Source organism: Pinus tabuliformis, chromosome 9 (assembly GCF_031772625.1).
Source record: "Pinus tabuliformis cultivar Carrire ecotype Pingquan chromosome 9, CPIR1, whole genome shotgun sequence".
In the NCBI taxonomy this organism is placed as follows: Eukaryota; Viridiplantae; Streptophyta; class Pinopsida; order Pinales; family Pinaceae; genus Pinus; species Pinus tabuliformis.
Window position 1 is genome coordinate 1,007,023,756 of NC_142307.1, and position 25,152 is coordinate 1,007,048,907.

Here is a 25,152-nt window from a genome sequence, read left to right on the forward strand (position 1 = left end):
TATTCTACAATTGATTGAAAAACGTAAACTAATTTATTTTTATGAAATAAATCTCTAAAATTCAAATTGTAAATCACAACTTGTACATTAATTATTCTAATAGTTAAAGTATATAATATTTACTTAACAATTATTTTTTCCTAATTTTTATAATATATTCTCAAACAAATTAATCCCACATTCAATCCATTGTAAAACAACTCTACAATATTCTCTCTATAATAATGTAAAACAAACTATCCCACATTAATCGTATGGAAAAACATCTTCGTAATTTCACTTATATAATAAATTTTCCTATCACTATTACTCGCCACACATCTAGGTTTTCTGAAGTCCCTTAAAAGACTCGTGAATTTGTGGAGCAACGATATTGCTATCAACAATATATACAACGAAGAATTGTCGCAATTGAAAGGTAAGTACAATTATTTTTTCGAAATTTTCATATTAAATTACTTTAATGAAAAATGTTTTTTTTTTTTTAAATTAAAATATTTTCCAAGACAATTTTTTCTTTTTTATACCACATGGTGAATCGGTAACTGTCTAGCCTAATCTTGCTATTTACCCCACCCCGCACGCCACACCTCCCCCCTTCTCCAACCCCTGCCCCCCTAACTCCCTCCCCCCCCCCCCCATATTATTTTTTAAATTAAAAAATTTTCCAACCCCACCCCACCCCGGGCCCACCCGGCCCCCCTGCCCATCCCACCCGCCCCTCCTCCCTCCCCGGCACCCCCGCCTACCCCGCCCCCACCCGGCGCACGGCCCAACCCTACCCGCCCCCCCCCTCCCCGGCACCCCCGCCCCCACCCGGCGCACGACCCAACCCCGCCCCCCCCGCCCTCTCCCCGGCACCCCTGCCCGCCCATCCTCCACCTGGCACATGGCCCACTCGGCGCCCACCCCCGCCTACCCCGCCCCCACCCGGCGCACGGCCCAACCCCGCCCGCCCCTCCCCCTCCCCGGCACCCCTGCCCCCACCCGGCGCACGGCCCAACCCCGCCCGCCCCCGCCCCCTCCCCGACACCCCTGCCCGCCCATCCTCCACCTGGCACATGGCCCACCTGGCGCCCACCCCCGCCCCGGCTCACCGGGCCGTCCCAGCCCCCACCCCCGCCCGGGCCAGCCACCCCCGCCCGGGCCGCCCCACCCCCCTCCCCCTCCCCCTCCATCCCCGCCCGGGCCGCCCCAAACCCCCTCCCCCTTCCTCCCCCGCCCGGCCACCCCCGCCCGAGCCGCCCACTCCCCCCCCTCGGCCCCCCCTGCCCAGGCCGCCCCACCTGCCTCCCCCTCCCCATCCCTACCCCGCCCGACCACCCCCGCCCTGGCCGCCCCCTCCCCCCTCCGGCCACCCCCCCACCCGGGCCGCCCCACCCCCCTCCCCCTCCCTCCCCCGCCCCGCCTGGGCTGCCCCCTCCCCCCTCCGGCCACCCCCCCGCCGGGCCGCCGCACCCCTCTCCCCCTCCCTCCCCCGCCCGGGCCGCCCCCCGCCCCCCTCCCACCCGGCCGCCCCCTCCCCCCTCCGGCCACCCCCCCGCCCGGGCCGCCCCACCCCCCTCCCCCTCCCTCCCCCGCCCGGGCCGCCCCCCGCGCCCCCCCCCCCCCCCCCCCCCCTGCCTGGGCCGCCCCCTTCCCCCTCCGGCCACCCCCCCGCCCGGGCCGCCCCACCCCTCTCCCCCTCCCTCCCCCACCCGGGCCGCCCCCCGCCCCCCCTCCGGCCCCCCCCCCCGCCCGGGCCGCCCCACCCCCCCCCCCTCCCTCCCCCACCTGGCCACCCCCGCCCGGGCCGCCCCACCCGCCTCCCCCTCCCCCTCCCTCCCCCGCCCGGCCACCCCCACCGTGCCACCCCCTCCCCCCCCCCCCCCCCCGGCCCCCACCCCCCCCCCGCCCAGGCCGCCCCACCCCCCTCCCCCTCCCTCCCCCGCCCGGCCACCCCCGCCCGGGCCGCCCCACCCCTTCCCGCGCCCCCTCCCCGCCCCGCCGCCCACCCTGCTCGCCCTTCCCCCTCCCGCGCCCCCTCCCCGGCCACGTCGCCCACCCCGCCCACCCCTCCCCCTCCCCCGCCGCCTCCCCGGCCCCGCCGCCCACCACGCTTGCCCCCTCCGCCCGCACAGGGCCACCCCCGGGCCGCCCCGCCCGGCCCGAGGGGCGGAGCGTCGATTCCGGGAATCGACGCTCCACCCCTCAGGCGGGGCGGGGCGGCCCGGGGGTGGCGCTGCACAGGCGCGCCGCCTGCGCCGCGCCACCCCTGGGCCACCACGCCCCGCTCGAGGGGCAGAGCGGCCCGGGGGGCGCTGCACAGGCACGCCGCCCCGCCCCTCGGGCGGGGTAGGGCGGCCCGAGGGTGGCCCTGTGCGGGCAGAGGGGGCGGGCGGGGTGGGCGGCGGGGCGAGGAGGGGCGGGGAGGGGGAGGGGGGCGGGGTGGGCGGCGGGGCCGAGGAGGGGGCGGGGGAGGGGAGGGGCGGGCGGGGTGGGCGTCGGGGCCGGGGAGGGGGCGCGGGATGGGTGGGGCGGCTCGGGCGGGGGTGGCCGGGCGAGGGAGGGAGGGGGAGGGGGGTGGGGCAGCCCGGGCGGCGGGGGGGGAAGGGGCAGCCCGGGCGGGGGAGGGAGGGGGAGGCGGAGGGGGGTGGGGCGGGCCGGGCCGGGGGGGGGGGGGAGGGGGCGGCCTGGGTGGGGGTGGACGGGGGAGGGAGGGCGAGGGGGAGGGGCGGCCCGGGCGGGGGTGGCCGGGTGGGGAAGGGAGGGGGAGGGGGAGGGCGGTGGGGCGGCCGGGGCGGGGGTGGCCGGGCGGGGGAGGGGGAGGGCGGAGGGGCGGCCCGGGCGGGGGTGGCTGGGCGGAGGAGGGAGGGGGAGGGGGAGGGGGGTGCGGCGGCCTGGGCGGGGGGCCGGGGGGTGGTGGGGGCGGCCCGGGTGGGGGAGGGAGGGGGAGGTGGGTGGGGCGGCCTGGGCGGGGGTGGCCGGGGGGAGGTGGGCAGGGGGGGGGGGTTTGGGGTGGCCCGGGGGAGGGGGCGGCCTGGCCGGGGGAGGGAGGGGGAGGGGGGTGGGGCGGCCCGGGCGGGGGTGGTCAGGGGGGGTTGGGGTGGCCCGGCCGGGGTAGGGAGGGGAAGGGGGTGGAGGTGGGGGGTGGCAGGGGGCGGCCCGGGGGGGGGAGGGAGGGGGAGGGGGCGGGGCGGCCCGGGGTGCCGGAGGGGCAGGGGATCGGGGTGGCCCGGGCGGGGGGAGGGGGGGCCGGGGCGGCCCGTGGGGCCGGAGGGGGAGGGGGGTGGGGCGACCCAGGCGGGGGGCCTAGGGGTGGGCTGGGGGGCGGGTCGGGGAATGGGGAGGGCAATTTTGATTATACAAATAAAAAATTTATGGTATATTTTTGTTGTTAATTTAAGTTAATATGTTTTTTTATTTACTAATTTATGTGTTTTTTTTTTAGGAAAATGGCATCAAGGAAAATTTCTGTGAATCTTTCTGGAGCAAGGAGTCTTAAAGGTGTATCTTCAAAAAACGTTGGTGAACGAACTCCACCTGAGCTCATACCTACAAATATGTCAACTGCTTTAAGTGATAAGAAGCTAATCTCAGATTGGAAAAGTTCAAAAGAGGTGAAATTTCCATCAAGAGCCTGGTATGTGAAAGAAAGAGAGAGCACAACTGTGAATATATATCTATACATTGATACACACAATAATAATGAAAATTTGGAGGTGATGGGAAAAGTCGTAGATATGTGTTCGGTACCAAACACTGAAGTTGTTTACGTACTTACAAAAGCTGCCAAGTCACATGAAAGGATTAAATACCGACTATCATATTCATTATATGACAGGAGAGAGGTATCTACAAAGTTGTGTAAACAAATCGTAAATGATATGACACAAAACACGGTAAGTATTGTTATTTGTATTTTTATTTTGCGTTTTGAAAATGTCTCGCTATATTTTTTAACTTTGATTATATTAACATATGATATTTTGTTTGGAAGAATTTTGTTGAAAGCTGTTCAATTATGTTGGGAGGCATTCATTACATAGAGCATGATATCATGAAAGTTTTCAACCATTTTTACTCAGTGTCAGAAGAAGATATGCAAAACATGGAAAATGTAGTAATTGATGATGCTACAAAACTACATCCAAAGAATCAGAAAAAAAGGCCTCTGGTGGATAAATCTAGCAAGGGTAAACAAGTTACTTTTGAGGACGATGAAGTTGAAATTGACAATGAAGCATATTTTGCCATTACTAAAGATGACATTGAAATTGTGGAAGGTCATAAAAGACCAAAAGTAACAATGCCCAAGAATAGATCTCTTGAGAATGTTAGGACGAAAAAAAGTAGAGTTGAAGATCTTGAAGTAGTCATTACCAACAGTCAAGAACCTAGTGAAACTTCAAAAGAAAGCAGAGAAATCATTACACCAGGAGCTGATTTAGGTGATGGCATTATCAAAACAAAACAAAATGCCATTCGACATAATTTGACAAAGAGAAACTTAGTTGATGGTGGTCGTACATTTCAGTTAAATGTCATACAAACCTATAAGGCAAGTGAAGGACAATGCCAATATCAAGTCAGAAAGCCACATCATCTGCATGTTCACAACTTGAAGACATTGATGAGGTACAATCCATATGCTCATGTGGTTAGTTATGTGCTTCTTGTTGATCCACTTCAAGTTCCCAACAAAGAAGCATTTGATAAGTCAAAATGTTTTGAATACAATTATTATGTGCTTGGGGGGAACCATTATGTTGAATCTCAAAGACAATTGATGGAGGAATATCCTAATAACCCACGTTTTGAAACGATGAAATGTATCATTTATGCTGGTTTAAATGAAACAGAAGAAAAGTTAGTGGCATGGGATCATAATTCAGATAATGAATATAGGATGTCTATGACTTTGATCCAAAAGGTTAGATTTATTCACAGTGAATTCCTAGAAAAATGTGGTGGGGATAATATCAATATTACTACAGATTTCCGAAAGGAATGCTGTATGGAAATAGGCTATCAAATTGAAGATAAAGGAAATTCAAAAAATGGAAAAGAAAACAGATCTAGCGATTTATTCAGAGGTTTTGATAACATTTTCCAATTGGCATTTAGAACTAGAGATATTTGGAATTTGATTGATGACATTTTTAGCATGTGGGAAGACATTCACATTAAAAACCAGAGGGTCAGAAAGTCTAAGCCATTGATATGTAGCAACAATAAATCAGCGCCTGAACTGAAGCAACTTCCAGACGATATGACCATCACGCCTTGGAGGGCGATGCAAGGAGTGAAAGATGAAAAAAATGTCAAAACAATATTATCTCGTGTGAAGTCGGGGGAATTATCATTGGAAGAAATGTCTGAAGAATTTCAAAAGTAAGTTTGCTGAATTATTTTTACTTATTTCTAGGATTATAGTTATCTTTTAACTAAAACATGTTGCTATTGGTAGTATTTGTTATACATATCAGTATATTAACTTTTTCTTACTTTATCTATGCAGTAACAAAGTTTACATGAAAATTCAGGAACAAATGGTTAAATTGTTGAATGAAGATAGTTGGGATGATGTTGTACGCAACTATCCAGATTCAAGTTCTACATCAACATTGAAAGCTTTTTATCTTGAATTTAAAAAGGTAACTTGATTTATACATTCAGTTTTAATCATCTGTGTACTATTTTTAATTTAAAACTTACACATACATTTGTTTGTTTGGTAAAAGATGAAGAAAGAAGATAATGGAGCACCAGACAGTTTCAAGACTTTTATTGAAAAAATAAAGATTGAAAGACTGAGAAAGCAACGTATTAAGAATGTTGAACTTGATCCAACTCTTAATCATTTCATTTGGAATGGGCTAGACACTATTCAATATCAAGTAATACAAGGCGACTGTGAAGACATTGCGAAACTCGTACCAAAAAGGGATTATGCCCTGGTTATTGCAGATATTCCCCATGGTTTCAATATTCCAAACATTTGCTATGATATTGAACCTTATACTTATCAAGCTTTTAATAAAGTGGTGGTGGGATTTAAGGAAGTGACGTCATCACCATTATGGAGATTTGTGACATTTCATTCAGACACACAATTGGCAATGTTATTGTCAAGCTTCAAGGGGAAAAAAAATTCAAGGATGCAGCTTACATGGTAAGATGTTTAAAGGTATATTTGATTAATGTTGAAAAATTAATTTATGTACAAGTTAATTGAACTTTTACTATTTTATGTTACAGGCAAAAGTCAAATCTTCTTGACAATGAAGATCAACAATTTATAAATGACTGTGAGTTCATTCATATTGATAGTTGGGCAAAAGATGATAGCCATATGTCTATGATTTTTAATCGGGTGGACAAAAAGAGTCATAGCCAAATACTGACTTATGATGCTGTTGTGAGAAAACTAACATATGAAGACAAAGAAATGAAAGGAGAGATAGTTAACATTTATCAGAAACCACAATTATTGATTAACTATCTTATAGACATATGTTCAAATGAAGGAGATTGGGTTCTGGATTTATTTTCTGGCTCAGGTACGTTTTGCCACATGGAATTGAATTTCAATATGTTCTTTTTTTAATTAATATGTCATTGTACTAATTTACTTCATTATTTTTTTGTGCTTGATAATTAGGTACAACACTAGCATGCTGCCTTCAAAAAGGAAGAAATTGCATTGCAATTGAGAAAGATCCATTACAATGCAATTTCATTCAACAAAGAATTAATGCTCTTCAATTTCTTCCAGATGCAATGCGAGAAATTGGGTTGAAGAAAGGGGACTTTAGTGAATCACGTGTGGCAAAAAAGGCAAAGGAACCCCAACCACCATTACATGGAATGTATGGAAAGACACTCAAGCTTTGCAATGTTTTTACTTTGACATTTTATGAGAAGAATAAACACTCAATTAGGGTTGTTATATGTTCAATATTGGTAATATGTGATTTTTGCATTGATTTTTAAGTTAATCATTTTTTTTTGAAAAAAAAGTAGTTATTATTATCTTTTTGACATGAAATTCATAAAAAAAACTATTATTTGACCATTTTTAGTTAATATTTTTGTATAAAAATTGTGATTTTGACATGTTAATTCTAGCAAAAAATTATCAAAACGTTTAGTTTTTTTGTTATATTTATGTTAAAAATGGTTATTTTTTATGTCCATTGTTAAAAAATGTTGTTTTTTAGAAACAATTATTTCATGTGGATTGAAAAATTAATTAAGGATGTCTAAATATGTAGATTATCTAAAATTCAAACTATCGACTTTCTAATTTAAAAACGCAAAACAATAAAAACCCCACTAAAAAAAAAAAAATTAAGATAGAGAACAAGAAAATATGAATACAATGATGACTTCAAAAACTATCAAATTTAGAAAATAATTTTTTACATTTCACACACTAGAAAATTTAAAGTCAAAAAATAGGTATTTTAAAAAAAGGGTGTGATGCAGAATACTCACTTTTTAAAATCAGGATGAAAATCACTACCATTCACTACCATTCTAAAACTTAATGCACACGAAAAAAATTAAAGTTCCAAAAACCATGTTCTTAAAAAAACATGTGTATTCTGCATCAACACTTTTGAAAATCGGGTCATTTTTTTGCCACCTCTACAAAACGGGTAACAGTATCAGTTCCCGTTTCAAAGTTTACATTGTTTCTAGTCGGTTATTTTTGAGTTAATCATTGTCAGCTTAGTCAAGTAGAGGAAGGTGAGCGGGAAAAACTTAACAAGCACATAAGAGGTATATATAAACTACTTCTTTGAAGGAACAACCTCTTCTGCTCTCAATAAGTCAGGATCCTTCTTCTGCCTCTGAAATAAATAATTACTATGCATAGTACGCAAAATGCAGAATGAGAAAATGAAAATGTGAAAATGTTTCGAAAAAATGAAAAATGAATAAGGCGAAAGAAGAGAAAGGATTCTTGCACAGAGAGGTGATGCAATTAACTCCGTCGGGGTAATGACCAGGCTCATTGGTAGTGGAGTGATGCTTGTGTTCTTTCGTGACTCTACTGAGGTACAGTCCAGGCCTACTGGCAACGGAGCAACACCAAAGATGAAACTAAGACTCTAATGACCATAAGGCTTGTGGACAAATATAACCCTTAGCGCCAATCGAAACAACTGTATTGGCTTGGCTTGGAATGTGTGTCGACTGACCAAGAGCTTAGCAGATGCTACATCTTACAATCAAGCAAGTGTGGAAACCTAGATGAATAGAGAACTGAACAATACTTCTAGAGGTGTTAGACTTGCTTTTCACAAACATGAAGGTCCATTTTGAGAGATGTAGTTCTACTAATGTGTCACCAAGTGCTGTAGCAGCTACAAACACCCTCCAAAATTTTGACTTGGCTTCCTTTTGGAGCCTCCCTACCAACCATCCTTAGCAACATGTCTTGCATCCTCAAGCATATAGGCTTTAGTTGTTTCTCAGTGCCTTTTTAGTTTGTGCATGTCAGTTTTCTTCACTCCCCTCATAGGCTGTCTTTCTGGACATAGATCATGTCATGGCCAAGAAGATCCCTTAGAAAATTGCACAATTATAGAGGATAATTAACCTTCCCTCTAGAATTTGTGCAAATTAGATGGCCGACCTGCTAAGCTCAAGAATTGTGAAAATCAATCTGTCAAGCTTCCCTCAGAAAATTACGCAATTCTGTAGGGGAACCAACCTTCCCTCCATAAATTGCATAAATTAACCCGGTTGCTCGCTTGGCTCCATAATTTCACATAGAAGTTAGGTACTCTTCCTCCAGAAAATTGCGCAATCTGACCCAGCACTGCTGCTCAGCCCAAAAATTGTGCAATTCTGGTAGGCAGTCACCTAGCTAACCCCAGAAATTGCACAATCCCTCTCGGACAGCTAGCCGAGGAACTGTGCAAATTTTCATCCAAGGCTCGTAGACCAATGCATGTGCCTTCAGGTTGACTGGTTCCCTTCGATGCTGAGAAAAACTAAGTTGCATGCATGGACTTCTTTTCCCAAGGCAACATGCAAAGCAATCCCTAGATTTAGGGAGCTATTTTTAACAGCTAGAGGTTACATGCAAGGCTCATTTTAGAAACCTCCCGCCAAGTGTCACTTTTCCTATATTTGTGGCATGCGAGTCATAACCTCAATTTTATTAAAATGTATGAAACAAACCCTGCAAATCTCATCCCTCACATCTATCTTCCATCTATGACATGGGGTAAGCATGCTTTACATGTCTTGCACTACGTTTTTGTTGCTTTTTGTGTTTTGATTTGTGTGAAGGTTGTCTGCATGATTTCAATGAACGCTTGTTGTCATTTTGATGTATGTTTTCTTGCAGAAGCATTTTTCAGTTTTCGTTCACATCTCACTGTTATCGCATGCATGCCATTGTTTTTGTACCGATGGTAACCGTTGCGATGACCCGTTTCACACACATGCATGTTTTCCGGTTTTCTGGATCCTGCACTTACTATTTTCATGCATGAAAATTCACTCTTTTTTACACTCATCTTCAATATGCATTTAGACTTCTCATGTTTCAGTCGCCCATCGACAGGTCTGGGCAACCTTGGCCCAGACTCTACCTTGCTTGGATAGCATTGCGCAATTCTAAGAGGGAAAGCTTGTGATGCAAGAAAGTTTTCCCTCTACAGACAGAGGCAACCCCTCTAGCCCTAGAGTGGGTCTAGTCACAACAAGGACATATCAACAATAGATTTCCTTAAATAGTCATAGTTGGAGTCCTACCTCAACCGGTGGTCGATGGAGTTCCATTGCGCTGCTCCAGCTTTCGCTTCCTTCTCCTCAGTGAGTGATCAACCTGAAACAATGCAAGGAAATACAACAAAGCATGTAACCAAAAAACAACAATGATCTATCTACTCACAAAGTCAAGAAGTCATGAGCTATCAAGTAAATTACATACAAGACATAGGAAAACATCATTGATTGTATTAATAATGAAATAAGAGCAAGCTTACAACCAAAGCCTTGACGTCGCAAGCCTTCTCAGAGGGTCCAACCAGTGTATTTCTCAAGCATTCACTCTTTGAAGATGGATCTCCCAAAATACAAAGTTCTCTATCACTCATAATTTTTACACAAAGTTAAGGGCACTTCACAACCTTCCATAAACTATCAACAATCCCACACTTATCACACCCACACCAGCTATCTATCAAACTCAAAAGCACTAACAACACTGCTCAATCCAAGAATTTACCAACTAGCTGATCATAGCAATGGTGAGTTTTTAAATAGGAGAAGGAGTCTCCATGAAAGGTTGAAGAGAGAGCTTATCCCCAAGGAAGGTAGCACAAATGATGGAACTGCCATATCAAAGGAGGAAGGGCAACACAAAATATGCCAACAACGAGGTTTGGAGACATCCAGAGGGCCGACTGTTGGAATGAATTCACCAAATCTGGATCATCGCAAGTTTATAACTAAGCTTTAGTGTTGACGTCGTTAGCAGACAATGTATCGAGTCAGACCGTCATTAAAGATAGCAAGTAGCCTCGTGCCGAAGCATGAAATCGGCCCATCACGGGAAACAAATGTACTTCCATGCTGAAAGCGTTGCCGGACTATTTACAACTGCTGTTCATCACATATATTAAGCCCAGAGTCGCGATGAGACAGAAAAATTTAGGAAAAGTGGGCCACTTGGCAACATAAGAGAGCAATTGTTTAGTATGAGCATGTTTCACTGGGACACATGACACAGTAGAAGGACTGGGGTGAAGGCAGTGACAAATTACTATGTAATAGATGCCCCCTAAAGGATGAAGCCTGAGAGAGTGGGAGGGGTGAAATTCTTTACAAAAATGACTGATTTGGAACACCATCTAGAAGAACCTATAGGTGCAAGTACAACTGATATCTATGATAGTGAAATACATGTAGTCTATGCATGGGCACAACCATCCAAAATACATACGAACTAGGTCTGTGGTATGGACGCAGCCATCCAGCTAAAGACCATGATAATGATAAAGGTATGGTCGCAGCCATCCATCAATGAGTCATGCAATCACAAACCAATCCACGCAGCGCGAACATGTGTAATCTGAGTTCGGGGTCTTGAACCCAACCGATCATAGTACAAATTATATCATGTGAATAGATGTGTTGGAGTCGAGCATGATAGAAATTCGCTTGATTAACGGTCAATGATGGAAACCATTAACAAGCACGAGAGAAACCACCAATAATGCAAATGGTTCTCAAGGTACTGTCTAGTACAATCCATGAAGTGTGAATAAATGAACTGAAGTCGAACACTTGCGGAATCACCCAATCTATGACCAACGATGAAAGTTGACTGTCAGGTGCGAACAGCTTGCCATTGAGGCATGCAAGCTCCAAGGTACCAAAGGGGATCTCTAGATCAATCTCTTGGATAATGAGTTGATGTTGATACGATACAATCCGTCGTAGGATGGCCATAATGTTTCCCCCATCAACGAAACCATATAAGGAACAAGTGGTAGATGGCGAAACAGAGTATCAGAGGAGGAGGCAAGGATGTAAAATGCAAAAGGATTATACTCTTGAACATGTCAGTGACATGACTCTGGAGGGTGGCAGTGTTCAGGTACCAAGGAATTAGAGGCTGGATAGAGAAGGCATGAATTGCATGGAATGAGGCTAAATGGCAGCCCAAACTAGTCGAAGGCCAAATGAAGATGTATGGATGTCCCAACCCGACAAGAAGCAAAAGTGTCAATGTTTAAGAGTGACTAGCTGCCATAGATGATCAATGATGATTTCCAAATTTCCCCCCACCATTTCTGGCGAGTACCCCAATTATTTTTTAAAACAAGCTTGAACGGGATAGCATATACTTGTAATATAAGTTTGACCTTCGATCAAATCCAACCTACTAATAGTTTAATGAGCCCTAGGGAGGATAAGCTCAAGTCTCGTCATGGTGATGAGTCCAATGTCGTTAGAGTTTAACGAGTCCGACATAGGTAAAACTTGGAGTCTTTTTCATGTTTAGAGAGTTTGAAAAAGACAAGGAAAAGAAAACTCCAGGGGGTCCTTTTTCGTAGATTTGTGTCTCTCGAGCCCAAAAACATATAAAACGATACTCGAAAGAACCACTTGTCCATTACGATCAAGGAGTACTTTTCGTGATTAGTGACCTCGACCCAAAAAAGTAGAAAACAATAGAAACCACGTCGTTTCGTAACCAGTAACGAACCTGAAATGACAAATGCCCAATTCGACATAAAATGACTAATATATGTGGAAACATAGTTAGAAAGTCAAAACATTAATTAACCATGTGGTAAAAATGAGAAAAAACCCACATTCTAAAATATAATTTTTTAATTTTCAAAAATTACTATAGAAAGGGTGGGGTAACTCATTTGTTTTTACCTTTTGCACTGTTCATTTTACCTCGAAGCATTTTGGAGCACCAACCTAAGAAAAGTTCTTAAGCTGATTTCGGCCTCATCGATCCACGGTTCGTCCTGAAACCTTTGCCATGTAAGTACATTTCACTGTGCGCTGCATTTTAGTAGTTTTTTCCACATAATTTGGTGTTGGGTAGGTGAATTTAGATGGATTTTTGAAACGGAGTCTGCCTCTCGGTCATCGCGGAAAAGCTGCTCAGGTCTGCGATGACTGAGTGTGCTTTACACGTAACACCTTCGGATCATCGTGAGAAACTGATGTATTATCGTGCTGATTGCAAGAAAAATGAACTATGAACTGAGCATCATCGTCGTTGTTTTAAAAACAGTCGCGATGATGACACAGAATTAATTTTTTGCGTAAATTATGAATTTAAATTTACAGGAGGAGTTCTAATTCATTCTTTCTTGTCAGGGCATCATGGCATTTGTTTGGCAGGAATGAACTCATGATGTCAATGATGAGGAAGCCTTTACTGATGCTAGGTGCCGAAATGCTTTACGAGCATGTGGGTTGCTAAAATTCTTCCTTACTCCACACCTTCGAGCCCAACCCAATTTGTTAGAGCTGCTGATTCGTGCTTGGAACCCAACAGACGGAAAATTCATCATCCGTGGTAGAGACATTACATTCGATCCTACAGACATATATTTCCTGATCGGATTGTCCCATTGTGGTGAGAGGCCGATTCTAGAGAGCCAGCGGACTGGGAGCGAATCACTAGATATGCTGATGGCACGAGTGTGCCCACAAGCTCGTAAATAAAAAAGCGAGAAGGTGGCAATTACGATGGTGGAGGAATTGATTCTTCATGTAGTTCTATTTATGGTGATGAGGGCAGTGGGCTCCCAAGCCCAACATGAGGCATCAAAGACCCAACTCCGATTAGCTCTTGAATGCCTCAACCCGACCATGTTATACTGGGTGGAAACAGTGATGACAAACATCAAGAGATAGCTTACCGACTGCCACCGCGGGGAGAAGAAACAATTCAGTTACAGGTCTATCTTGATCCCGCTCATGCTGGAGCAAGTGCCAGCACTATAGTTGTAGGACATGGACTTGGATTTGCCCAGACCACAGGAGACTAGGATCACACGGTGGGCACATGTTATGCCATGAGGAGGTGGCAGAAAACCTGTGTCATGGGGGACACTATTCCGTGAGTGGCCGGATCGCCAAACGATCTTCGTCGAGGACTAGCCATATGCTAGTATGGAATTTTGTGGAGGTCCCGACATGCAAATGCCCACTAGCGAGCAGTGGGACGATGGCGGTAAAACACCTAATCACATTATTTTTGTATTTTATCTTTTATGATGTTTTTTAGATTTTTTCATGTATATGTCCTAATGATGTACTCTATGATATTTGCAAATTTGGTACCAGTGAGGCCTGTAGGACTGGCTCCAGAGGCATGGAGGGACCCATAGGGCATCAGAGAGCTGGCCTTGGCTCCCCCAGCTGGCGATCTGCTGGAGATGGTGGCCCAAAATCTTAAGGGCCTGACGGCAGGGATCCCTGATTACATGGGGGTCGAGTAGGTCCCTATAGAGTTTTAGATCCCTACAGTAGCGGTGATACCCAAGGTGCACTGCCTGTTGAGGCGAGTTGCACAAGCGGTGGTGTGCTATAGGGAGCATAACCCACCATAGTAGATACCTAGGTTTTGTTTCCTGCTGATTTTTTAGAGACACGTGTCTCGGATGTACGGAGAACACAGACTCTATTTAGACATATACACTTATTTTTTGAGCACCTCAGTGTGCCACATGATATCTATATATATATATATATATACATATCTATATATATATACATATATACATACATATATATATATATATATATATATATATATATGTATATATATATATTCCTATGGTTCATTATTGTGTTTTGAATGCTTTTATACATGGTTTTGATTACATGTTACGCAAATGTCTGTCTAATACATGGTTTGCTAATGCATCAGTTAACATGTTTAATCTTTTTGGAATGTGTTGATATGTAATAAAATCAAAATTCCTTTATAAAAATTTAACACGTAAATACAACCTTAAAATCCAATGGTCTCTCACGGAATAACGCCCATTAAGCTGGTGGGCAACAAGCTGAGAATCCAGATTCACAACCAATGTATGAATACCAAGGTTGATAGCCTCAGTCAGTAAATCAATAACATAACTATATTCAATGACATTGTTTGTGGTACAACCCAAACAAACACTTTGAAGGTCTACTAACTCACCATGAGGATCGTAGATCACCCATGCCGCAGAAGAAAGGTTGCGGGTAATGCGGCATGCACCATTAGCAAAACCAATGTAAGGTGTACCAGACATCTGCACAAGAAGCAAAAGACACAATAAGTGGCAATTATGCCTACACACCAAGCCAAACATGAAAACACACACACACAACACACCTGCTGAAAACACACGTATGTACAAATCAGAGTGCATGGGGTTCATCCATAATACTTTTTCAGATAAAGCCCATTTCGGGCTTATCTAGAGGATTCCCTTCATAATCAATTAGCTCGTAGGCCTCTTTTTCAAAACTCGCTTTACAATATAAAGCCCATGCCAACTGGGCTCGAATTTGCCTGCCCCTAGCTTATCATTCGCTTGATCATAGAGCAGGACTAAATCTCCTTCAACGAAAGAACGAGGATGGACAGTATGATCGAAGTGAGTTTTCACTATCGTCTTCTATGCTTCCATGGCTAGAGAGGCTAGTCGACGGGTCTTGTCTAGTCGCTCTAGATAGAGAAGACGTTCTTCTACTAGAGTAGTGTTGGGGAGTAATTCGAAGGCTAATTTTAGAGAAGGGATCTCACACTCAATTGGAAGAGTAGCCTCCAGACCGTAAGCCAATTGGAACAGGGTGAACTCGGTGGCATCCTTCATTGAAGTTCAGTAGGCCCATAAGGCAGAGAAAAACATCGATTGCCAGTTGGACTTGTGCATGCCGATGGTGTGTTGAAACATCGTAACTAGAACTTTGTTGACGGCTTCCACTTGGCCATTGGCCTGAGCATGGTATGGTGTCGAGCTATCATGCCGCAAGCCTAGTTAGGTTGTTAGCTCAGTCATCATTTGATTATGGAAATGTTTTCCGTGATCAGTGATGATAGCCTAAGGGACTTCGAACCATGAAATAACATGATTGAATAAAAATTGTGTCGTTGTGTGACCATCTTCGGATAGCGTAGGCATCGCCTCGGCCCATTTTGTGAAATAATTAACTGCAATGATGATATACCCATGCCCCCCGGCCGAGCGAGGGTTACATGTCATATAATCATTGCCCCATTTGGCAAAAGGGCTAATGGTAACGACAGGGTGCAATGGAGCGGGAGACGCGCACATATTCTATTGGTAGATTTGGCACACATGACAAGAGCAGATGGAAAGAATGCAATCCTTGAAGATGGAGGGCCAAAAATAACCAGCACGAAGGATCTTCTGAGCAGTGGCATACTCGGACATGTGACCACCACAGGCGCCAGAATGGAAATCATCTATAACTCGTTCGACTTCCTCGAATGTTAGGCATCGGCGAAGAACAAAGTCAGCATCGAGACAGTATAGAGTGTCCCCAATATTGCGATAAGGTTGAGAATTATGGTGAATCCGTCGCCGAGCATCCTTGGACAAATCGGGACGAAAAGAGGACATCTGAAGATAGAAAATAATATCCCCGTACCAAGGATTGAGGGTACTAATTAAGAACAGAGTTTCATTTGGAATATGATCCTCTGAACGAGAGGGTGCGGTAACAGATGGCAGAGAGCAAAGCAACTCAGTAAAGACTAGGGACTTCTTAGACTTGGCAGTGGTGAATTCCAGGTCGAGCTCTTGGAGGATGACAATCCACTTTGAGTATTTCCCCCCTAATAGCTAACGTGACATGATGTATGACATGGGGTTGCAATCAAAAATCACCATCGTGGTGCGCAGTAAGATATAATGGTGGAAGTGTTGGATGGCACAAACGACGGCCAATGCCAACTTCTCGACATAGGCATAGCTAGTTTCCGTATCAAGTAGATTACAACTGAGATAATAAATGACATTCTCAGTGCCATCATCATCATCTTGAACTAGAACCATGCCAATAGTGGTATCGACAGTGGCTAAATACAAAGTGTAGTCACAGTGATAATCAAGGGGATGCAAAAACAGAGCAGAAACAAGGAGAACCTTTAGGCACTCGAATGACTCTTGTGTAGTGTCATTCCAAAGAAAACGGATATCCCGCTTTAATAATTGCATATAGCCTTTGGCCACTTCAGCATAATTTGGAATGAATCATCGTAAAAAATTCAATTTACCCTGCAAACTCTACAATTGTTGCAAAGAAGTAAGGGGAGGGAGATTTAGGATGGCTTCGACTTTAAGGGGATCGAGACAGATACCCTCTTGAGAGATGATGAATGCAAGAAGTCTGTCTAACTCATTGTAGAAGACACACTTATGCGGATTAAGTTGGATACAATAGTGTCGACAGCAGAGGAAAATTTCGCGAAGGTGAGTTGGATGGTCCTGGCGCTTTGCTGAATCAGCCAGAAGATCATCCAAGTAGGGCTACACAATGTGTCGAATATCATGAAACACATAAGACATTGTGCGCTGGAAGGTGGCACCGGCATTTTTTAAACCGAATGGGATCTTTTTATAGGAAAAAGTGCCCCATGGACAGATAAATGCGGTCTTTTGTTGATCTGTAGGTGTAATATTAATCTGGTTACAACCAAAGAGGTTGTCCATGAATGAGTACTTTTCACTCTCGTCACACTCATCAATGAGCTGGTCAATGAAGGGTGTAGGGTAGTTATCTTTGGGATAGGCCCGATTAATATCACGATAATCAACACATACCCTGATAGTGCCATGTTTTTCAGTCATAGGGACAATATTAGATACCCAATCTGTGAGTGGGATGGGGTAAATAAAACCATCCTAAAGAAGCTTTTCAACTTCTGCTTTAATAGTTGCAGCCTTTCAGGGGTGCACGGGGTGTAAACGCTACCGAATAGGTTTAGCACCTAGATATGTAGGTATCTCTTGCACCACGATGCTAGGATCAATGCCGAGCATTTCTTCATAAGACCAAGCAAAAACATCATGAAATTTGCGAAAAATATCAATATAAAGCTGAATCTCCTCCGGAGTACAGGTTACTCAAACATGGATGTGCTCGACAATCCCTGGTTTAGCAAAGATGTCGATTGGCTAAGTTTGCATGATGTTTCCCATGCTACCTACAAAAGACACTTGATGAACTTGGATGGGTGTCTAAAGGGGTTGGGATGGGAGACAAGGAGCAAACCGCTCGAGATAGGTAAGCATTTCCTAGTGGGCAGGGAGAAACGAGGAACGATGGTGATGATCGGACCAAGGGGGTTCCTCAAAAGACATGGTCTCAATAATCGCTTCATCAGTAGGAAAGATTTCCTTTAAAGGGTTTGGAGAAGTGCCATCTCCAAGCCAACAAGATTGAGCGTACAAGTCGAGAGCTCTGCTCGAAGGAGCAAATTCAAAGGGTGGAGCCGATGTAGAAACAATTTTGACGTAGTTGATCTCGGCAGGACTCAACGGCATCTCATCACCCTAGGATTCTATCTGATCAGCGGGGGGAAGAACCCAAGGATCAGAGCGAATAGAAATCATATTAATAGGAGTGATGTTGGGAGGTGGGAGTGAAAAAACACCCATAAGGGCATGATCTTTAAAGAGTCCAGCTCCCACACTCTCACATGAAACAGAGGTATGCTCCACAAAAGGCATGTTGCCATCAGAAGAGGAGGAGGCGAAGAAGGACAACTAGTCTATGATGACGATCTTCCCCTGATGAGGAAAACGAATGACACAAAATAGAGATGAAGCCATGGCTCGCATGGCATATGTCCAGCTTCATCCTAAAAGGAGGTTGTAAGTTAAATTGGCATTGACAACTTCAACCTCCACTTCAACCGTCTTCCCTTCCAGAGTGATAGGCAAGCATTGGAGTATACCATAAGGATGAGACTCTCTCCCATCAAAGGCCTCCAAGGTCGTAGGAGACTAGCTCAGAGTTGGAGAACTAATAGCCTTCCAACAAGAAATAGACATAATGCAAGTAGAAGCACGTTCATCAATGTCCGTATGATGAATCATTTTAGAATTGACGATGACTTGAATAAGGAAGACGATTTGGTGAGGCAGTCTCGGTACATGACTATCTAGGTCAAAAGTAATCAAATTCGAGTCGCCTGGGTCAATGCCACCAATGGCCGATAGCAAGGACTTCTTCTAGGAGGGGCAGCTCTAGAGGACTTCGAATGTGGACATAGCTGATGGAGCCTGGGCTAACTCCTCAACAATGTTATAGTGCTGAGCAGCAAAAGCATTAGGGTTGTAAGAAGACTTCCAGAGTACCCCTTTAGGAGGGGGTTAGATGGTCGTTTCAGTGCTAGGTCTCTGGATATGGAGGGGACCAGAACAAGATGAAGGAGCGCTAGAGGGGACCTCAGGCTCTTTCCTGGCAGGCGACGGATACTCTTTTGCCTAGGTACTAATGTGGACGGGAATTTTCCCAGCCATAAATACCTGATAACCAAAGTGAGAAGAAGATTGAGATGGATCAACCACCGTTTGTGTTTGCTGCGAGGGAAAAGGCTCTTTGAGAACGACAAGAGTCATGGGGGCACCCTTTAACAAACGACTAACTTCAAACCGCCTCGGGCAGTCTGTGGTATAGTGATCCTTGTCACAGATAAGGCAAGGATACTTAGGCCTGAGCTTGGCACCTTCCTCGGGTGGAGGTTTAGGCGAATCCTCCTTCGGTTGATCAGCTTTATTATTTCCTTTTCCCTTCTTCTTTCCTTTCGAGGCTTTGTCTGCCATGGTGGACTAGATGGTGTTAACCTTGGAAGTATTACCAGAATTGGATACAGCTTGAGAAGTGTTTTCATTCGAAGCATTCGACTTTTGCTTCCCAGGGTTCGCGGAAGATTTCCTAGAGGACTAATTAACAGAACCAATGACGCCATCAAAATATGGTGTTGGCAGGGCTTTGGAAGTTCCAGGCCTCAAGGCATCAGGCAAATAACCATATAGTGTATCGGACTGGGAGTAAACCAAGTCAAGGTACTAAGCACGCGCAATAGCATGCTCTTTAGTTACAAATGCCCCCATAGCAATGTCCCGCGCTATCGGACCGACAAATGAGGTCATGAACCAGTTGGTCAGAAGCTGATCAGGAATCCAAAACTTGATCAAATGGTGACGTCATCTCCATTCATGGATATGATCGGGGATATGCATGTTTGTTGTTTGTTTTAAGGATGTTAGGAGATGTGTGCCCATCTCATATCGAATCGGAAACTGAAAATAAGTTAAAATTGCCATAGCCAATGAGTTAAAGTCCTGAAAAGATCCATGAGCTAACTCAATATACCATTTAGCAGTAGAGCCAGTGAGGGTCCGTTGAAAGAGGCGGAGCCGGATTGAATCATCAAGCCACGAATTCGATGAACACCATAGGTTATAAGTCATGACGTGGGCTTGGGGATCTTCTCCAGCTTTACCATAAAACTTGGGACAATCACTGTGAATCTTAGTTGGAACCAGTGGCCAATACAGATTATGAAGAATAGGATCATTTGTCAGTTTGGACACATCCGGTAACTCCAACGTTGCTAAAAAGGGTAATTAAGGGTTAAAGGACATTTGAGGCCAAGGGTAGGAGGTAGCACCAAAGTTCCATCCAGCTGCTTGTTGCCCCCATTGATTTTGTCCAGACAGATTTGGCCCAGAAGGGTTCTTTCCGTAGGGATTTTGGCCATAGGGGTTATAGCTGTAACTGGATGGCTGACCTTGGGTCTACCCTCCAACATTCCATTGATTACCAACTTGGCCTGCAGGGGCAACATATGGCTACTGGTAATTCTATTAAGGACTCACTTGCAGTTGTTGATAATTTTGGTATGAGGCAAATTGGGTTTACCCTTGGGATCGCTGGAAACCATAAGGCAGCTGGGCTCCAAACTGAGCCTGGGAGCCAGGCTGTGTTTGATAAGTAGGTTGAGATTGGGATCCAACCTGAATTTGAGGACCGGATTGGGTCTGGAACCTAGACTGGGGTTGAAAACTGGGTGGAGCTTGAGAAGCAACAATCATTTGAGTGCCCGGTTGAGCAGGCCCAGATGGATGTCCTTAAGAGAACTGAGGCTGAGTCATTTGGCTAGAAGGTTGACCTAGTTGAGATTGAGGTTGACCCACTTTCCTAGAAGGTTTAGTTTGCTAGGTACTGGGTTTTCCTTGCACAACTGAGGGTTGTCCTGATTGGCCAGATCGCTGTGAAAACTGGACAGTTGGTTGGCCTGGATGGATTTGAGGCTGACTAATTTGTCCATATGGTTGACTAGACTAGACAGTGGGTTGGCCTTGTTGAACGTAAGGTTGACCCAAACAAACAAAAGCCACACAAATAGTTGGAGTAGTCGGGACTGAGGTGACAGACACATTGTGAATTTCAGGGGTAAAAGGCTCCGAAGTTGGAGTGATGGTACAAGACCACATGGAACTCATGAGGGGATTTCTAGAACCCATAATATCCTTCAAAGCCTTATAGCGTAAAGGCAACATGACACTGAGAGGGGTGACAAGGAAGGGTGAAGTTTCCATTGGGATAGGAATTTCACTGCTCGTCACAAAGGACTCTTCACTCGTGACGGCGGATGTGTCATCCATGTCAGAAGAAGACATTGGGACCAAAACACTAGGAGGAGTAATGGGAATATCTTCTTTGGAAGGCTCCCAAACAGGGTTCCAATGAATGTCGTAAGACTCGTCCTCTGCAGCGCGAGAGTTAGGCAGTTAGATACTCGGGATGACAGGAAGAGTATCACTAATAACCAGTACCTTGGGAGCGACAGAAGATGGAGATCCTTGGTCGCTTGGAACGGGAGATGGGATCGATGATTCCCCCAGGATGACTCAATTCAAAGTCCTAGGAATACTAACGAGAAAGAACCCTACGCAAACTAAAACACAAACAAGATCTAACCAGGTAAATGTGAACATGGCCGAATAAATTTTAAGACACAGGAATAGAACTTGACCTTTTCATCTTTAAAGAGTCGAGAAAAGGATGAAAAGATGACTCTAGTTGCCTTTGAATATTTAATGAGCCTGAAGTGACAAGTGCTCAGATGGACCTTTTCTTTTAGGGAGTCCGAAAAGGAACGAAAGTGACTACTCTAGAGAACTAGGCAAAAGGTTTACCAAACAACCCGTAAAACTGCATATACACCTTGGCAGTCATATGAAAACCAAGGACTTTATGTACGGCAGCCAATCTTCCCGAATGTTGTGTTCGGTGCGTTACAGTTTTCAAGGCGACAGACATGACTTCCTAAGGATATAGGATGATAACCTAGTGGGGTCTTCCAACATATACTCGATGGTACATGGGAGCACAATTCCATACTAGACCGCTATTGAGTCACGGGAGGAATCACCCAACCTTGAGTGGAGACAATAGTGACTAGGTTTAACGACGTCGGAGCACGTCTCTAGCCTAGACTTCTAAATAGTGTGTGTTATCTTCCTATGCATTGTTAGGTTTATTCAATTCATTTTAGAGTTGATCTTGAATTATGTTTCAGTTTTCAGGCCTTACCGTATGTATACAACAAATCCTAGGATGCAGCGAGAATGAACAAAATATCATTTTTCTTCAATGAACACCTACCTACAGAAGGGTAGAGATATCATTCCTAAACCAAGACAACCAATATAAACAAATGCAGTCACTCAATGCATATAGACATCAATTCCTAAAGTGCACGGGTACTACTAATGAGAGATTTTATCATTCGTTTTCCAATATGCAAACTTGAAATGGAAATTCACTTTCACTTTCATATACTAAATAAATGCAATCTTTTGATTTTTATGTCTTTAAATCTAAAAGAATCAAACAAGAAATCATGGGAAAAAACCGATTGATCCGAACAATTGTGATCTATGTTCAGTAGTGAAAAGAAATCGAATCAATACTAAAGATTGGTTCAATAACGGTCACTAAAATTCAACCAGAAACAAGTAATGGGGAAGGCTCAATCAAACCAACAAGAAAGTTGCAAATGAACCTTGGGCAAACCAGCAACCAAGCCAATTGATTTCAAGAACTTGAAAGAACGAACTAGTTCACACAGGCAACAAATGCAAGATTCATTCAATAAAGCCACATAAAGAGTGCCTTATCTAGAAACAGTGAAAAACAACATTCTGAGCAAGAAGAAAAAAAATTAAAGGATCAACAGGACTGGTGAAACGAGGTAGAATTGAAAAAATCAATTTTACAGGAATCGTCGCGAGTACAACACAAGCAACTAGCACTGATCAGCAACTAACTGTAGCAACAGAGCGATGTCGTCACAAAAGTACACGTCTTTCCTGCGACGTACCGATTTACAAAGTCGTCGTGACTGTGCGACGGTATTCAGTGATGCACAATACTTTACAAAAGAGTGAACGCAAATTCATTGTGACTATTAAGCTATTTTCTACGATGATGTTAAAAACAATGACAGATGAACAAAAGCCTCCCAAATAAAAACTAGTCAATCCAAAAGACAATAGAGGGATTTCCCAGATCGATTTGGGTGACCGAAAAGACTGATAGTTAATCCGAAAAATTCAAAAGAGACCAAATCAAAATCAAAACAAGAGCAAACAAGAGAAGAACATAGGATAGATTCCCTATTGGAGTCGCCAACTTGTGATGCACGAAAGTATTCACTTTGCGGACAGAGGCAACCCCTCTAGCCCTAGAGTGGGTCTAGTCACAGGAAGGACAAATCAACAATAGATTTCCTTAAATAGTCATAGTTGGAGGCCTACCTCAACCAGTGGTCGATGGAGTTCCGTTGTGCTACTCCAGCTTTCGCTTCCTTCTTCTCAATGAGTGATCAACCTGAAACAATGCAAAGGAACTACAACAAAGCACGTAACCGGAAAACAACAATGATCTATTTACTCACAAAGTCAAGAAGTCATGATTGATTGTATTAATAATGAAATAGGAGCAAGATTACAACCAAAGTCTTGATGTCGCAAGCCTTCTTAGAGGGTCTAACGAGTGTATTTCTCAAGCATTCACTCTTTGAAGATGGATCTCCCAACACACAAAGTTCTCTCTCACTCATAAGTTTTACACAAAGTTAAGGGCACTTCACAACCTTCCACAAACTATCAACAATCGCACAATTGTCACACCCACACTAGCTATCTATCAAACTCAAAATCACTAACAACACTGCTCAATCCAAGAATCTACCAACTAGCTGATCATAGCAATGGTGAGTGTTTAAATAGGAGAATGAGTCTCCATGAAAGGTGGAAGAGAGAGCTTATCCACAAGGAAGGTAGCACAAATGACGGAACTGCCATACTAGAGGAGGAAGGGCGACACAAACTATGCCAACAACCAGGTCTGGAGACATCCAGAAGGCCGACTGTTGGAACGAATTTTCCCAATCTGGATCATCGCGAGTTTATAACTAAGATTTAGTGCTGACGTCGCTAGCAGGCAATGTAGCCAGTCAGACTGTCACTAAGATAGCAAGTAGCCTCGGGCCGGAGCATGAAATCAACCCGTTGTGGGAAACAGATGTACTTCCACACTCGAAGCACAACCGGACTATTTACAATGCATATATTAATCCCAGAGTCGCAATGAGGAAGAAAAATTTAGGAAAAGTGGGTCACTTGGCAACATAAGAGAGCATTTGTTTAGTATGAGCATGTTTCAATGGGACACATGACATAGTAGAAGGACTGGGGTGAAGGCAGTGACAAATTACTGTGTAACAAGGCTCTGCCTTCCTCTCGGAAAATGTGCAATTCTAGCTAGTCACTACCCTCCATTCTTTATTTACACAATTATGAGAGGCAGTGACTCTTGGCCTAGAAAATCGCACGATGCAATCCCTAGGCTTGCATCACTTGCCAGCTAAAATTGCGCATTGCGTAATAACAACATCCAGTAGGCTAGGCTGGACTATGCATTGTGCAGTTCTAGCAGGCTATGCTAGACTGTGCATTGCATAGTTCCAACAGTCAGTCAGCCTCCAAACAGCCCGAACTGTGCCTTGCACAGTTTTGGTAGTCAATCTCTCGACCTCCCAATAGAAATTGTGTAATCTTCACACACAGTCACACAGGTATGTTGCAAGTGAGTCCTCTAGTTTGTTTTGGTTTTTGACCAACAGATTGATTGTCATGAGTGTTGTTATGTCTTGAGGTATTACAGGTGTTCGTCTACCTCTCAAAAACAGAGGTACAATTTTTTCCAAGAGAGAAAAGTCAAAAACACTATTTAGAACACAACTAAGGATACAGTCGAACAATTGTCTATGAACTTTCCTATCTATCATGGACAAGGATGTCAAGATGAAATGGAAGTGACATCATAGCGAAAAACACCATTAGCAGTAGCATAAGTTAGCACACCTGCATGCAACAAATCAAGGGGAAGGATGATGACAATGCAAAGGCATAGCAAAGTTGGAAGCTCAAGCAGATCCACCTGTGATGAAAATATCTTAGGAGATTGAGGCTATGAGGTGACAGTGCGATAAGAGGATCGCGTGAAAGCAGAGGGAGAACAAGATATGCACAGATGAGAGAAGGAGTTGCAATGGGCACACGCACAGTAGGA